Source organism: Myotis davidii, unplaced genomic scaffold (genome assembly GCF_000327345.1).
Source record: "Myotis davidii unplaced genomic scaffold, ASM32734v1 scaffold2004, whole genome shotgun sequence".
In the NCBI taxonomy this organism is placed as follows: domain Eukaryota; kingdom Metazoa; phylum Chordata; class Mammalia; order Chiroptera; family Vespertilionidae; genus Myotis; species Myotis davidii.
In genome coordinates, this window is record NW_006295088.1 from 52536 (window position 1) to 58907 (window position 6372).

Here is a 6372-nt window from a genome sequence, read left to right on the forward strand (position 1 = left end):
TTTGTGCACAGTCTTGTTGTAGTTAAGCCTTGATTGTTGTAGGTAACACTGGGAGGAATTGATCGCCAGGCCAATTGGCTGTGAGAATCCGCTGTGTCTGCAGTGGGAGAACTTCTGTGCTGGAGACACCCCTCTGGGGAAAGACTTGCTTCAGTGGGGCTTTGGTGCTCACTGAGTCTGACCCCGGAGTGTGTCCGTTATGGTTCCATGGAGCTGCAAGCTGGATGGTCCCACTCTGACCTCTGGGTTTCCTGGCTCCTGGATCTCTAGGGAGGTGCTAATCTAGCCTTTGCCTGAGGCTATCCAGCAAAAGCCTCTCTGCAGGGCTTGGGCAGGGCGGGTCCCACGGGAGCAACAGGGCAGAGCTAGCAGTTATGGCTGCTCTCAGTCCTGCCCTCAGAGGCTCTGCTTCTCAATATCCTGGTAATCGCTGCAAGCCCCTTGGAGAGAAAGCTGCCCTCAAGTTCCAACTGATGCCAGACAGTCCCACTTCTCCCGTATGAGTCTGGGTCCCTAGAGACTGGCCCAGAACTGGGCTCAGAGCCTGAGACTCCCTCCTGATTGAAAACGAAAACCGTCCCCTCAGTCACCAGCCTGCTCCACATGCACCTCCGCACCTTAGTATTTTACTTCCGTACTGCGCCTCCTCTGAGTCTCGGTATGGTTTTCTCTTTCATTCTAGTTGTAGAATTTCCACTCAGCCAGCATTCCTGTGGTTCTGGATGATGTCCATTCCGTCTTTTAGTTGTATTTTTGAAGTTGTTGTGCGAGGCAGCAAACTCCGGTGTTTACCTATGTCGCCATCTTGGTTTCTAACCCAAAAAATTTCTTGGATGTAACACCAGATGCATAAGCAACAAATAAAAGAATAAATAAGTTGGATTCCATCAAAATTTAAAAACTGTTATGTGTCAAAGGACACTATCAGAGTAAAATAGCAAGCCTCAGAGTGGGAGAAAATATTTGCAGATCATATATCTAATAAGTCCTACATCTCAACAACAAAAAACAACCTGACTTAAAAATGTGAAAAAGACTTAAATAGATATTTCTCCAAAGAAGATATACAAATGGGCAATAAGCCATAAAAAAAGATGTTCAACCTCATTAACCATTAGGTGTGAGATAAAAGAAATATGTATATTGGTCTCTGCCCCCAGTTCCTGGTACAGAGATCCTAAAACTCTTGTAATTTCCTTAGTGATAAAAACACTAGGACCATCTCTTGTTCTGACTTTTACCCCATCCCTGACACAGGGTTCCTAAAACCCTTGTAATTTCCTAAGTGATAAGGGCATTAGGAGCACTTTTTGTTGCACTTAGGCAACTCTGGGTGAGGTCTTGGCTGGGAGCTAGTCACCAGAATGACCAGGCCATGATTAGAAGCTTGTAATTTTCAGCTCAACCCCCCATCCTCTAGAGAGGAGAGAGGGGCTAGCAATGAAGTTAATGATTAATGATGCCTACCTGATAAAGCCTCCATGACTGTTCCAAAAGTAGGGGGTTTGAAGAACTTTCAGGTGCGTGAACACATCCACCTATCAGGAGGGTCCCCAACTCCATGGGGACAGAAGCACCTGCGCCCTCCTGACCTTAACCTATATATTAGTATTTCTTCATTTGGGTGTTCATCTGTATCCTTCATCATATCCTATCTAATAAAGAGGGAATATTCAAATTGACCATCACGCCATCACAAATATGGCAGCGCCCACAGCAGAGGCGGGGTTTCCGCAACACAAGATGGCTGCACCCACAGCGGAGGCCCAGTTCCCATAACGAGCCTTAACGAGCAATCAGCAGGGACCTGAGCCTGCGTGGTGCTGGGCCGGGGTAGGGGACCTGAGGCTGTGCCCCCCATCCAGTGGGGTTTGACAGGGGAACTCAGGCAGCACCCCCTGCCCCACCGCCAAGCCAGGGGAACTCAGGCCACGGCGCCCGCCCAGCGGGCCTTGATGGGGGACCGCAGACTGTGTCACCCGCCCTGGTGCTGGGCCGAGGGACCTCAGGTCACACACACTCCACCCTGGCACTGGGCTGGGGGACCTGAGGGTGTGCTGGGGGACCTAAGGCTGCACACCCTGCCTGGCGGGGTTTGACGGGGGACCTGAGGCTGTGCCACCCACCCTGTGGGGCTTGACGGGGGACCTGAGGCTGCACCCAGCACTGGGCCAGGGGACCTGAGGCTATGCCCCCTGCCCGCAGGGCTTGACAAGGGTGGGGCTGGCCAGGTCTGGGTCTCATGCAATTTTGAGGTGCCGCAGGTGGGCAGGGACTCGACTCTGGGTCCTGCAACGCACCCCAGACTCTGATAGGAGGAAGATTTTCATATATGTTTTACTAATTTTCTTTCATCTCTGACACTTCTATTATAGAGAAAGGGCAAATAGCAATATTAAAATATTTTCTCTAATTAATTCCCTTTTAATGTGCATGAATTTCATGCACTGGGCCACTAGTACTGTATAAACTGGTAAATGTAAGTACTGTAACTGTTTTCCTGAATTCTGTGAGCCACTCTAGCAAATTAAATGAACCTGAGGAGAGGGTCATTGGAAACTGATTTTTAATCAATTGATCAGAAGCACAGGTGACAACCTGGATTTGGGACTGGCATCTGAAGAGAGATGGGGCAGTCCTGTAAGACTGAGCACTTAACCTGTGGGATCTGACACTAGATAGTACCAGAACTGAATTATAGGACAGCCGTTTGGTGTTGCAGAGAAATGCTTGTTGTGGGGTGTTGGGGGCCAGATGTAAGCTGGCAAGGTCCTTGCACCTGTAGGGGCTAGCAAGGCTGGGACCCTTACCCACACAGTTTTCCCAGACTTGTTTGGATGGCGATTATCAGTAGAATGAGAGCAACCTTTGTAGAATAAGAACAGCTTTTCATAGCTTACCAAGAAGTCTGTAACTATTTACTGAGATATGCTGTACTGAGAACTTGTCCTTCTGCTGTGTCTCTCCCTTAGAGATTAAGAGGAACAAAGAATACATTCCTCTTGACAGACCTCCTATTCATTGTGTTGTGTATAAATAAGATTGTGTGGCTAATAAACTGGCTTCAGTTCTTCGAGAACTGGGGTCCTCCCGATCCCGCTTTCCTGTCTTTCTTTTCTCAATTCCCACCTCCCTGCCTCAGCCCGGCTCAACTTTGCAGGCTGGCCCTGACAGTGGGTAAAACAACCCATATTTGGTCACCAGAATTGTCAGAAGTGAAGTGTTCTGCGTGAAAGTAAAGGAGACACAGGAGAGGGATGGTAGATTTTTTCCAATATAGTAGGGAAATTCAAATCAAAGCCAAATGAAATACCACTTCACACCCATTTAGAATGGCTATTATTAAAAAAAAACCTCACAGAAAATAACAAATGATGGTGAGAATGAAATGAGTGAGAACCCTTGGCATCACTGATAGGAATGAAAAATGGTGCTGTAACTATCATAAATGGTATGGTGGTTCCTCAAAAAATTAAATATAGAATTGCCATGTGATATAGCAATTCCACTTCTTGGTATATACCCCAAAGAACTGAAAGCAGGGACTCAAATCAATATTTTTACAGCCACGTTCATAGCAGCATTATTCACAATAGCCAAAAGGTAGAAGCAACCCAAGTGTCCCTCAATGGGTGAATAAACAAAATGTGGTATATACATACAATGGTATATTTATTATTCAGCCTTAAAAAGGAAGACAATTCTGAGACATGCTACAACATGGATGAACCTTGAAGACATTATGCTAAAGTGAAATAAACCAGTTACAAGAGGAAAAATAGTGTTATGATTCCACTTATATGAGGTATCTAGAGTAGTTAAGTTCATAACAGTCAGAAAATAGAATGGTGATTACCAGGGGATGGGTATAGGGAAAAATGGGGAATTAGTATTTAATAAGTATGGAATTTCAGTTTGGAAAAACAAAAATTTCTGGTGATGGATAGTGATGATGGTTGCACAATGTGAATATAATTAATTGCTATATTATACACTTAAAAGTGTTCAAATGGTCAATTTTATTTTATGTATATTTTACCAGAATAAAAAAAAAACCATACTAAAGCTATCTCCCAGGAATTGTTAGAGTCAAATAAGATCTATATAGAAAAGCTTTGTAATCTATTTGGCCCTTCACAAATATTAGCTTTTTAATCATTGTCATCCTGTTTACCCCAACCTCATACCATTATCCTCATTCACTATCCAGCCCAGCAGCATACTTTTGGAGTTTAACTGCTGTCCAATGATATCCACCTTCATTTTGCTGAGTCCTAGATTGCACATGCCAAAGCAATAGCCTCTCAGAGTTCTGGTTCTGAAACAGAACATGCCACCAAATAAACAAAGGTTTTAGACAGGCAAGCCTGGTGGGTTTTAAGGATAAAAAATCAGACTTCCTTTCCTTACTCAATTTTCCCCAATGCTTGGCTTGGTAGCAGTCCTCATCAGCAACAAGAGGTCATCGTGCCATTGCCAAGAACACGGGAAATCTTCCTCCAATTAAGTTGACCACCTAAGTCCTTGCCCTGCTCCCAAGCAACGTATCTCATAAGGCAGCCTTTGAGCTGGTGAAGAATCCCGAACCTTCTGGGTAAGGAATACAGGAAATGTATTCACTGAGTAGGAGTTGAGAAGAAAAGTAGTTAGGTAAGAAATAAAAAATGAAAATGCTAAAATTGAAAACCAGAATGACCAGTTTTGATGGATTGGACAACTGGCTGTAGAGTAGCTTCAGAGCTGAACCCTTAAATATCACCAGAAAGTACAGTACTAGTGCGATAACACAGTAGTATCAAACTTAGGAATGTTGTTTCTTTCTGGACAGCAAGCCAATTGTTTCATCCAGATACTGACCAGATCTCTGTAAACATTCAGGTGTTCTCTGGGGGTCCCAAGTTTCCTTAGGCGCTGCTCACTGAGTATTTCTCCTAACATTGGTAATGCTACAGTGCCTTCTGGGATCTTTTTCATGCAATAATGCCTGTCCAGGAGTTGCTGCCTTTCCAGGTATTCCCTGGAGGATCAATGAGGGATTTCATTCCATTGATTCTTTGAGGAGCTTTAAATGTGGGTCAAGAATGAAGTAGTACTGACCCCAGTCTTAGAAGCCTGGCCTTCTATGGCCAGGAAAAAGAACCTAAGCCTCTGTGACCTCACACTCTTGAATGTCTGCTTCCTTCAATTTTATGTTATCTAAGATTCTTAGCAACATCAACACAATTGGATACAAACTCAGAACTTTTCCACAAAACTTTCTGCCAATGATCCACAAATCTTGACTGTAGTTTCCCAAATTCTTTGATTCTCCACTATGTGCCTTTTCTCTTCTGCTTAAAGGTCCCAAATAACACCTATCCCATATATTTAGCCCCATTTGTGTAGAAATGCACCTTTCCTAGTCCCCCCGCCACACCTCTTCATTGTGCACCTACATCGTTGTGTTAACCAAGGCTCAGTCATAAAACCTACATCAGTGTCATCCCATCTTGTCTTCATTTTGCTATAACTGGGAGGCAAAAGAAATATGTCACTCTGGAAGTGTCGCAGTAAATGGAAAAAGACTCTTCTGAACAACAGACACTGAGGTCATTAGCACATGGCCTATAAGTGAAACTCTATAAAAAAGCAAAAGTTTAGGAAATATACCTTGCACCCACCTCCTCTTTTATAACAGTAGAGTAGGGATGGCTGATGAAATGATAGAACCAACAGTCCATTCTCCACAGAGTAACTGCAATGGAACAATCACTGGCTTAGTGCCTCAACCCGTTCTTGGGTGGTTCATTATTGTGAGTCATTGATCCACCATCACTAGGTCACATACTCTTCTTTTCCCTCAAAAATGGTAATATGTTAAACCATCCACATTTTCTCAGTAATAGTGGGAGGCAGTAAGCATTTGGTCTCTGGAGTCAAAGCAACCCTAGTTCAAATCATGCCTTAGCTGCTTGTTGCGTACCACCAGTCAATGATGTTTCCTGTTCTAATTCTTTCAGCCACTCCGCCCCAACACCACCATCAAGCACACAGAGCCCAAGGGCTAGACAAGAGTAAAGAGGGGTCTGTTCTCCCTTTACCGCCCCAGCTATGTGTTAATGCTCTGACGTTGAATGCCCCTCATTCTTTCATTCTTCTAGGCTGCCTCCACTCTCCCTTCCTCCATACACTCACAGCTTTTACAAGACAATCTTTTGCACGCCCTGGGGCGGGGCCAAGCACTTCCCTCCCCTAAGAGGGAGTAATTAAAACCAAAGTGCCACCCTTGTTAGGAAATGACTTCCCTGTTACCTTGGTAACGCCGCTGCTGCAATCATTATTGTGGTCAACAATTACTTGTATTAGCCTAAAAAAAAAAAAAAAAAAAAAGAA

At 44.4% G+C, this 6372-nt stretch overlaps 1 long non-coding RNA gene across 1 annotated transcript in view; it reads right to left on the bottom strand.

Annotated features, from left to right (window-relative positions):
• LOC102772699 overlaps nt 1–6365 on the bottom strand; it is a 24804-nt gene extending 18439 nt beyond the window's left edge. The window contains exon 1 of the long non-coding RNA XR_435970.2: nt 6292–6365. This is a non-coding gene — a long non-coding RNA (uncharacterized LOC102772699). The remainder of the gene's footprint in view (nt 1–6291) is intronic.
• Nucleotides 6366–6372: the final 7 nt, after the last annotated feature.